Here is an 11,248-nt window from a genome sequence, read left to right on the forward strand (position 1 = left end):
CCCTCTGTGCATTATGCTGTATCTTCCCCTTTATTCCTGCTCTCAGCCTCTGCTGGCCAGCCCAGCTGGGTGGGTGTCACCCCCCAGGCACACTAAGAGCAGGCTGCCTGCCTGCAGAGTGAAGCATGGTGCTAGCTTGACACACCTGCTCCTCTACAGCCTTTGTTACCAGCCGACACCTCATCACAGCTCCCCGAACACACCTGAGATCGGCCCTGGAGTTAAAATAGCCCAAGCCTTGGTGCCTGTCTCGCCCCAGGCCTGGCAGTGGAGTCCAGCGTGTGATTAATGACACTTGCTGCGGTCAGCGCCGGGTTATTTTTAAACCACATCCCTCAGGGGGCGAAAGGCCGCTTACAGCGCCAAGCTGACAAGTGAGGCTCTAAGCAGGGACCAAAGGACTGAGACCTCCCAGTCGAGAGAGGGGGGCATTAATCTCCTTCTGTCTTTTCATCTGACACCCCAGGCCAGGTTTGCAGGGAGGCTAACCCCGCAGAAACCTGTGGGATTGCACGCCCGGTCTGCATGTGCTGTCTCTGCCCTTACGCACAGATCTCAGGGCGTGGCGCACTGGATGGGCAGTGCGGGTAATTTGCACACACAGCGACCCAGCTTGTGTAGGCAGCGCTGTGCACCTAACCTGCATCGGGCCCCCGGTTTCCCGACCCACTTGTCATTCCCCTCTGGTCGCAGGACGCTGTCAATAATGCTGGGGGAGAGGTCCGATTTAAAAACCAGCCTCATGTCTCAGTGCTTGGCCGTTTCTGTGGATTCCTGTCATTTCACTCAGACCCTGATCTGCCTTTTGTCAGGCAAAACGCTCCCTGATGTCCTTGAGCCAGATGAATCCCCACTGATGTTTCCCACGGGATGAATTTGGACCAGGGGCTTCAAATGGGAATTTTGCTAGAGGAAGGAGTGCAGGATTGGGTACCTCGTCAGCCCAGACTTTCTCCTTATGCCTGGCCTATTTCTGCACCCCTTCCCTAAACACCTTTTTCTCTCCCTAGAGTCTGGCCTCTTGGGCCCCTCTGAACTACTTGTGTTCAGACACTCTTTAAGATCCATCTGAAATAAGTGTCTACGTCTCACAAGCCCATGCACCCAATTGGCACGCAACGCACGCAATAATGCACTAGATCCATGAACATCCAGGGTGCGCCTGCGGTCGTCATGGTAATTGCACACCCAAATGAGACACAGAGGGGCATATGCATTTTTGTACCTAGCGGGGGATCGGCCTGGGGTGGCGCTGGATAACAGCGTCCTCCATTTCATGGGTGTTCCTCAAAGCAGCGGAGGGCTGGAATTCTCCCCCAGTCCCATACCAACTCGGGTTGGGCTGGACAGCAGGTCTGGTTCTGACCTTACATCCACTCCTTTTACACCTCCGGGGAGTCAGGCCTTGTTTACCCTGCTGTAAGTGAGGTCAGGATCTGGTTCCAGATCTTTTAATAACCATTTCACAAGCTGTCAAGAGTCAGCTTCAGAGCATGCATGTCACTGATTTTTTGGGAGAGTCTGTGCCTCTTATAAAACTATAACGACCTTGTTCCAGGGGGCAGCCGAGGGCAGAGCGCCCACCCTGCCTTAAAGCCGACTGGTTTTGCCTCATTCCTGCCTGTGTTTTCAGAATGACGTGCTGAAAAGAAGAGCTAACAGAGACTGTGTCCCTCCCAGAGTGGGGTGTAAGCAGGGGGCTGTCTCTGCCCTCCAGCAAACCTGGAGCAAGCTGCACAAGCGCCAGAATGGACCAGTAAATAAAATCCAGAGGCCCCCGAAATGTGAAACGCAATGTGAAAACTAGCCCCTTCCCCCGCGCCCGCCTAGTTCCCCATCTGTCACATGTGGATAACGTCCACCTCATGATGCTGTTGTTTGGCTTCTAACCTTAACCATGAAGGTCTCTGCAATCTGCCACTGGGAAGCACTGGAGCATATTATCCAAAGCGACCCCAGGCTCACACATCGTCAATAAACTTCTTTCAGAGCTTAGTTTCAATCAGAGAAACAAAATATCCAGTGTTAATAGGGTGACCAGACAGCAAGTGTGAAAAATCGGGACGGGGTGGGCGGTAAGAGGTGCCTTTGTAAGGCAAAGCTCCAACTATCAGGTCTGTCCCTGTAAAACTGGGACATCTGATCACCCTAAATGTTACTAATTCAAGATGCTACATTTAGGCAAAATCCAATTTGGCTCCATTTGGCTTCTCGGCTGGGTTGACGTGCTCAGTAATTGTGACATCCGTTGCATTGGATTATTCATCCTGGAACCTGCTGGGCTTATGAGCTATGCCTGAGTTCTACAACAGAGTTTCACTTCAGTTATTAATCAGGCCCAGCAGCCATTTAGTGCTTCCCAGGCTACAAACCGAGAGAGACGATCCTTTAAATGCCACCAAAGCCATCTGCTGTGCACAGGAAATATATGCAGCCTCAGGACAGGAAATAGGTGAGGGTCCATTTGCTGGGGAACGATGGCTCAGTTCTGTCCTGGAAATGGGCATAATGCTGGGGACACATGCAGGGCAAGAGCAGAACCGATGGCATCCTTTGGTGAGGTTAGAACTGGTGCTCTGGCAAACCTGTGGACATCGATGGATTTTATTGGCTGAAAATAGGCAGAGAATTGACATGTGCATGAAACCATCCATTCCCAAATTAAACAATGTGCAGGCCAAGCAATGGATGTGGTAATCCAAAACATGCCAGATGTAAAGCTCCCAGCAGATCCAGGCTGTCACAGGGTCTGAACCCCAAAACACCTGATGGGCTGCCTCCAGCTCCCATTTCAGTCATCAGCGAAACTCCCATCAACTTTGAGGAGAACAGAATGGGGACCTGCACCTGCTGCTGCCACCGTTCCTAAGGTCAGAGAGGGACAACAAAAGTGAAGGCAGGTGCATTTTGTGGAAGGAAGCACAGCAATGATCAGGGTTATTCTGAGCAAATGTGTCTCAAAATGGTACCCTGCAGGTCCGTAGGGTCTAATAACACCTGGGCTTGACGTCATACATTTGACTTCTGTGAGACTATTCACATGCCTGGCTGTTTGCAGGACCGTGGCCCTAGAGATGACTGTGATGAGGTGCCTAGTCACAGGTCACCAAGGGATGAACTTGACTTGAGCTTCCTTCTTCCCGTGCAGTTAGTCAGGGGCAGGGTGCAAAGAGGCCCCAGGGGCAATGTCTTTGGGAAGGTCAGGATCTGTATACAAGGCTGGGTGACCCCCAAGCTGGGGAGTTTTCTGTTGACTTGCTCGTTGTCTTGGCTTATTTGACTTTCTTCTCGTGACAATTAGCCTGCAAGGCTAAGAGTGTGCGGGCTACGACTCCTTGTTCCAGAGTCGCTCCCTCAGCTCACGGGGAAATTCTCTGCCTTCAAAAGGGAGGTGACGCTTAGAAAGATCAAGGGCAGGAAAAGCTTTTAACAGTTGCTCCGGTTTGGACACAATGAGCCAAATGCTGCATCATCACCCCCCGTGGACTTCAATTCTTCTCCCAACTGCACCTGAACTCCCCCGGGGGCTCCAGCGAGGATGTGTGCGAAATGGAGCAGACTTGGCCCTAGGCATCTAATCTGTCAACAGAGATTGCAACAGAAAGGGAAAAAAATGCTGGAGTCAAAGATTTCCTGTTACATGGCCTGTGTTAGCAGCAGGGGTTGTTCAAGGCTTGAACGCTACCAGGAATATTTCCAGAAATATGTCAAGACAAGACACTGCCTGACCCATCCTGTCAGCCTTGCACAGTCCAGCTGGCTAGCAGAGCATCCTCACCAGCTTCATTCACGTGCTCCATGGGGGATATTTGGGTTCTCTGTTCCTCTCGGCTCTGCATTGGGAGCTGTAGGAAGAGAAAACTCTCTTGCTTTCTGCAACACATTCTCGAGGAAAGCACATGGAAAACAGCCTGAAGGAATCTGCGGGGTTATAGTAGCAGAAGGGAATTTGGAGGAAAGATTTGCACTCAGAGGTCAGGTCCGCAAGGAACAGTCAGGATGGCTTAGAAGCTGCACATCAAACACGCTCTCACACACAAAAAGAAAAGGAGGACTTGTGGCACCTTAGAGACTAACCAATTTATTTGAGCATAAGCTTTCGTGAGCTACAGCTCACTTCATTGGATGCATACCGTGGAAACTGCAGCAGACTTTATATATACACAGAGAATATGAAACAATACCTCCTCCCACCCCACTGTTTTGCTGGTAATAGCTTATCTAAAGTGATCATCAGGTGGGCCATTTCCAGCACAAATCCAGGTTTTCTCACCCTCCACCCCCCCACACAAATTCACTCTCCTGCTGGTGATAGCGCAGGAGAGTGAGTTTGTGTGTGTATGGGGGTGGGGGGGGATGTGAGAAAACCTGGATTTGTGCAGGAAATGGCCCAACTTGATTATCATGCACATTGTGTAAAAAGTTGTCACTTTGGATGGGCTATCATCAGCAGGAGAGTGAATTTGTGTGGGGGGGTGGAGGGTGAGAAAACCTGGATTTGTGCTGGAAATGGCCCACCTGATGATCACTTTAGATAAGCTATTACCAGCAAAACAGTGGGGTGGGAGGAGGTATTGTTTCATATTCTCTGTGTATATATAAAGTCTGCTGCAGTTTCCACGGTATGCATCCAATGAAGTGAGCTGTAGCTCACAAAAGCTTATGCTCAAATAAATTGGTTAGTCTCTAAGGTGCCACAAGTCCTCCTTTTCTTTTTGTGGAATCCCTGTCACTGGGAGTTGGACAATCTCCTGTCGGGGATGATCTAGGTATGTTTGGTCCTGCCTTGATCCTGGGGAAGGACTCAGTGACATTTTGAGGTCCCTTCCAGCCCGACACGTCTAGAATTCTCTATCCCAGCAAACAACACCAGACCACATGGTGGTTTCAGTTACACTCGCACGTGCGTGTGACTGAGTGTAGTCCGAGTGCCCTGCTGGCCACAATGCAAGGCTGTCTGAACCATTCTAAGGTGAGAGTGAAGCACAAAGGGCGAGGGGGATTAGCATTATGATTGCTCTTACAAGCGACCCTTCTGTTGTCCATTCCCTTTTGATGCCTTGGAAACTTCCTAGCTGGTGTAAACGTTGGCCCGCGTGGTGTGAATTCCCTGCACCTTTTGGCAGGTCCAGTTGAAAGCCCAGAAGAGTGACTCCTTTCCCAGAGCTCATGGATTCCTTCCAACGGTTCCACTGAATGCAGTTATGTGTATCCTTGTTCTAGGTTAACCACTGCTGCTGCTCTCCTACCCAGAGGCTGGATTAGCAGGCTGGCTCGGGAGAGATGGAAGGGCTCTGTGAAGCATAAAAGCAAAACAAACATAATCCTTTCCCACTGCTCTGTGGGGATCATTCATCCTGGATGCTGATGGTGAAACCTTCCTACTTCTCTGGCTGTAGCTAGTCAGACCTGGGCACCCTCCCCCGTACTTCCTTGTGCGCTGAAGTTAGCCTGCGGAACAGATAACACCTTGCAGCAAGGCGGGGGAATGTCTCCAGTTCCCTTACTGAAACTTCCCAGGCAGGAAAGACCAGAAAGGAACATTTAGGCATAAAGAATATTCTTAAATCAGGGACACCATCCAAAAGCCAGGGCCCCTGACTGGGGCAGAGGGAGAAGTTTCAGCCAGTCTTCTTTAGCCTCACACAAGCACCTTGCCTTTATCTCTGTTTATTTCCTTCTTGGGTCACCTGAGACCCGCCCCCATTGTGGTGCCCAGGATATTGGCTGATGCAGGTGAGACGGCTGCAGTCCATGTAGCGACGCTGACCTATCCCCCCAGCTTAGGACCTGACCCTCGGGATCAGAGCCCTGGGGTGATAAAGCGCCCACTGTGTTACCTGAGATGAAGTTACTCACACTTACACCAGAGCTGCATTTAGCCCTCAGAGCCCAGTTTTCAAAAGCAGGCTGCTAAATAGGGTGTCCAACTCCCACACATAGAATCATAGAATATCAGGGTTGGAAGGGACCTCAGGAGGTCATCTAGTCCAACCCCCTGCTCAAAGCAGGACCAATTCCCAGTTAAATCATCCCAGCCAGGGCTTTGTCAAGCCTGACCTTAAAAACCTCTAAGGAACGAGATTCTACCACCTCCCTAGGTAACGCATTCCAGTGTTTTCACCACCCTCTTAGTGAAAAAGTTTTTCCTAATATCCAATCTAAACCTCCCCCACTGCAACTTGCATACCAGCAATTAAGGCCGTTAATGTGTGGAACCTTCCAACCAAGGATCATACTTTAATGTCCTTAGTAAACTCAGCGTCGCAGTCTCTCTGTGAGAGTTTTTGATTTAGCCACAATTGTAACTGGAGGGGAATGGCAATCTCACCACTAACACAGCTTTCCTCCATCAGGATGTGCTATGAATGGCTTTTGGCAGGTCATAGAACAGTGGCACTGGAAGAGGGTGTAAAATTAACGAACGTGTTGAGAGGAAAAGTCATGTCTAGCCAAAAAACCTCAACTTTTCATTTTGAAATGGTCAAAATGGGACTTTGCAGCAATTAAAAAAAAATAAAAAATTCTAGAATGTTTTGGAATCAGGTGCTTGGTAGAAATGGATCCTTTCAGAAAATTCCTGACTAGCTTTACTTGGAGCTTTGCTGCCTGCTGGGGCCTGGGGCCTGGCATAGGGGTCTGGGTGGCTGCAAAGGGAACAAAAGGGAACAGGCTCTGACCCCAGCACAGAGCGTGAAACAACAAACTAGGCTGAGCTCTGTGGCTCGAAAGCTTGTCTCACCAATGGCAGCTGGTCCAATAAAAGATATTCCCTGCCCCACCTTGTCTCCCAAGCAACAAACCAGGCCATGGTTAAAAGTAACCAGTTGCACTGAGCATGAAGGGGGAATCCCCAGGGAACTGGCCACCGAGAGTAAAGACAGGTTCGGCCCACACCATTCCTCTGATCCAGAGCTGAACTTCTGGAAAGTTTGGGGTGGGGTGGGGGGGCGGAGAAAGGGTTTGGATCAGAGGGTTGCTTCAACCCGCTGCAGCAATGTGTCAGGCGAGGCTGGCGCTGAATTTCCCCAGCGTTCAGGGGATGTTCAGTGCCAAGGGCTGATCTGTGCCCATCTCTAGAACTGGCCATTTTCACCTGATGCTGCAGAGGAAGGGAAAATGGCCTCTGATGTGACTAGCCATGCTCAGGTTGCTAAGTGAGGGGTAAATGTGATCTGTGATCACAATGGGACCACAGAGATCAGCTGGTGCCTTGATGCAGGAGATTTCATGCCCCTTAACTACAGAGGTTTTTATTGCTGATAAAATTACCCACCCAGACACAGTATTGGTTTCCCTGACCTCCAGCAGCTGTGAGCTGTGCGCTGGGTGAAAAAGGATTCCCTTTATTGGGCCATTACTTTCATCGAGGGCTCGCTTGTTCCCGTGTTCTGGGGCATTGTAGAAATGAGGGACCGATCAGGCTAGACCCAGCATCAGCTCAGATATATCAGCCTGAGTGCCCTCTACCTCTTCCCCTTGCCAGGCTTAGCAACCCTGGCCTTTGCAACCCTTGTCTGGTGTGTCTCATACACCAGACCACTGTCTTCCATGCCCTTCTCTGGAGCTGTTCCATTTTAGGTATGTCTCTCTCCCAGCGAGGCAGCCAAGACGGGACACTGCGAGACTGCCAACCCCAAGTGCTCAAATATCTTGTGTTAGCCCCCTGCCCCCTCATGAGAGAGCCTTAAAGGTCAAGAGCTTGAGGAGAAATAAACGCTGGGTTCTTTTCATTTGCCTCCTGGTTTGGGAGCTGTTGGGTCACGTGGGGGAGGAAAACATTTTCACACTTTGTCCTGCAGCTGGCCTGTCTGTCGCAGGGGCAGGCCTTGTCGGGCTGCAGAGTAATGTGGGAATAACATGGCAGCTGGAGCTGGGGGGTTGGAAACCCAGAGCTGCTAAGTCCATCCTCTGACACAAACCAGTGTAGGCCCCATGGTAGCAATGGCAGAGCTTCCCAGCTGTTCCTGTCAGGGGTCTAGTGTCTTCCTTCTAATGTGGGGCTAGCAATGCGGGTGGGGGATCGATCCCACAGCTAGGCAAGGCCCTTTCCTCCCAGGGGTTCCTGTAGCAGCACTGGCTGCTGGGGTTAGCGCTTGGGGCGGGAGCTTGCATCGCCAGCTATCCCTCTCTCTGCAGGCAGTCCTGACGGGAAGGGGGCGACAGCTGCTCAGATACTCTGGTCTCTTCCCCCCACCAGGGCTGCAATCATCGTCATAACTACAGCAGTGATCCTTACCGCCATCGACTGCACACAGCTGGACTGTGTTACAACAGCCGATTGTTTCTGTTCGCCAGCCGTCCTTCCATCCCGCCCTCTGCCCTGTGGCTTGTTTCATTCCCCTTGCGTCTCTTGCCTTTTTGATAGGAAGTGCTTTGGGGCTGGCACTGGCTATGTTTGTACATCACCTAGCACATTAGGGCCCCAACCTGGACTCTACCTCAATGTAAACGTTCACTGTTCTTATAGGACGACGTGTGTACGTTGCCCTCTTTGTCCACGCGTCTCATAGGGTTTTGCATAGGACCATCCTAGCTCAGTTAAACACACTTCTCATGATTTTATTGCAAGTCCTGCGATCGATGTGTCGATTCCAAGGCCAAAAGGGAGCACTGTGGTCATCTAGTCTGACCTTCTCTACAACACAGGCCAGGGACCTGCCCTGAAAAAATGCCTAGCGCAGATCTCTTTGACAACCGGCCAAACTAGATTGAACAATTGCTGGTGATGGAGAATCCACCTTGGAAAAACTGTATTTGTTGTTTTTCTTCAAAGCCCAACTCCTAGAATCAGGTGACTGTGTGGGGCCCTCAGGTTGCGTTTCCTTCCTTGTTGAAGTGTCTAGCCCTTGTGGCTGCAGAAAAAGGCCTGAGATTTAAGGCTGAAAATCCAGAAGGCAAATGAAAAGGTTCCAGAATGTATATTGAAAAAGAATCCTGATTTTGAAGCCACTCTCATGATTTTGCTTGTTTGGGGTTGGGATACTGTGCGTAATTTGGCCAAGCAAATTAGTGGCAGAGCCAGGAGTGGCCTCCCCATCTCTGCTCAGCCCACTGCCCTTGGCCCCACTGCCCCCTTAGGGAATGGGGAACATGCACCCATGATGTGAAGCAAACAACCTGCAATATAAAAATGGATTCTCGAAGTCCTGGTCGGTGTCAGTGAGCAAAGACATGACGCACACGCTGGAGGGTTTAATATATTTATTTACTAGTAAATAAACCAACCAGCTGCCCTTTCGGAGGCAATGCAGGGTGATACATAAACCCAAGTTATTAGACTCCTTGATGCCTTTGAATGTTGCATCCTCGTGGGAAAGTAACTGTTAAATCTCAAGAATATCTATATTTATAAGTAAGCAGGAAATAGTACTCGCCATTCCTTACTTGACAGCGACACCTCGTGGTCAGTAGTAAAAATGACACACGAGGCATAGGAAAGGGTTGGCATTGGTTAGCTAACCTTTTGTATGACAAAAAACTAGCGACGTGTTGCCAGTGCCCTAAACACATGGCTATTACAACCCTGTCATCATCAAAGTTTGAACCACAAATTGCAATGTACAATACTTTTATTTAAAACCAAAATTCTTATTTTAAACTAGCATAAGAAAAAATATATATATATAGTGAGAGACATTTTAAATACATTGATTTTCTAGAAATAAATTTCTATATTTCATATATCTATATAATATATTTATTTATATAGACAATAAAACCTAATTTTCCAGAATCACAGAAATGAGTTGGACTGCTAGAAGGCATCTGGTGCTGCTAGGAGAAGTTTACGGTGTGAGGACTGAGGGTGACCAGATGTCCCAGTTTTATAGGGACAGTCTTGATATTCGGGGCTATATCTTATATATGAGCCAATTACCCCCCACACCCATCCCGATTTTTCAGACTTGCTATCTAGTCACCCTGCGTGGGATAGAGAAGGAACTAAGGTACAAAGCCTCCATCTGGAGCCAGGGCTGACCATTTCCAGGGTTGTTTTTTTTTTTGGGGGGGGGGGGGGGGCTTAGATCTAGTTTTGGTTCAGTCCCAGCTCTAGCTTGTTGGTAGGGTGGCACTGTAATTCTATAGAACAATTCTTTCTTAGCTGAAATGCTATGATGCCCCCATGTAATGTCCCCTTCCCACCCTAGGGAGTCTGGAACTCTGCCCTAACAGAACTTAATCTGGTATCTACACCACTCTGATGGGCAGGACTCTCAGGAAAGTCTGCTTTGAAACATCCTGAGTTCTCACCCTCCCATTGGCGAAGGGTGCAAGGAGGTCTGGAACTGGAAAGTGAGAGCTGCCGAGCTGCCTGTCTTCTTGATTGGGTTTTGTAACGCCACACATCTCTGTGAGAGTGATACACATATTTGAGGAATTTGCAGATACTGTCTAACCCTTTCTGCACACCAGCATGACAGAGTCCACAGATCCCCACAGGGCATGTCCAGAGCAAGGGCTGGACTGGCCACCTTAGGGGCAGAGTTTGCCTTTGGTGCAGTGAAGAATCCAAAAGCTCAGACCCTTCTCTGGCACTTGGATAAACTCTCCAGAGTGGGTGGGCTGGGTAGCTCATGAGGAAGTTCTTTCTATCTCTGTTCTTTTTATCTCTGGTGGTCACTCATGCTTGCCTCCTACTCCTGCATGGCAATAGGACAAGAGATTTACGTACAGAATTTCAACTCTCCAGACTCTCAGTCCAGTATTTCAACCAAGTTTGAATCTCACTCTAAAACTGAGGGACAGTTTGGGGTGTTGCAGAGGAGCAGGATTCTTCTATTGCCCCGGTTTGTCCAGGGGAGGAAATCCCCCAGTCCTTACGCAGGCAATGGGAGTGGTACCCGAGTAAGGCCTGTGGGATTGGATGATGGGGCTCCGTATTTGGAGTTTGGTCCTATCCTGTGCTGAGTGCCAGATTTGCAGTGACAGGGCAGCTGAGGGCACTTGCCACCTGGCAGGATCACAGCCCTGGGGAGGAAGATGGAGCATGGTCAGGTCTGGTGCAATTCTCATTCCTCTAGGCTGAGATTTCCAGCCTGGGGAATGTCCCCCTGTTTCAGTCACTCGGCTCTCCCCTGCTTTTATGTTCACAGATGCTTTCATTTCTCACACAGACAGCTGGCACCCAGGAAAGAGCCAGCGCTATGTGTAAGCCTCCTCCCCCCACTTACCCCCGAGCAGGGGTCTGCGGGAGCAGCAGGGGGGGAAATTGGAGGGAGAAGGCTGGGAGGCTTGGCATGGGGGC

The sequence above is a fragment of the Lepidochelys kempii genome, chromosome 13, assembly GCF_965140285.1.
Source record: "Lepidochelys kempii isolate rLepKem1 chromosome 13, rLepKem1.hap1, whole genome shotgun sequence".
NCBI lineage: Eukaryota > Metazoa > Chordata > Testudines > Cheloniidae > Lepidochelys > Lepidochelys kempii.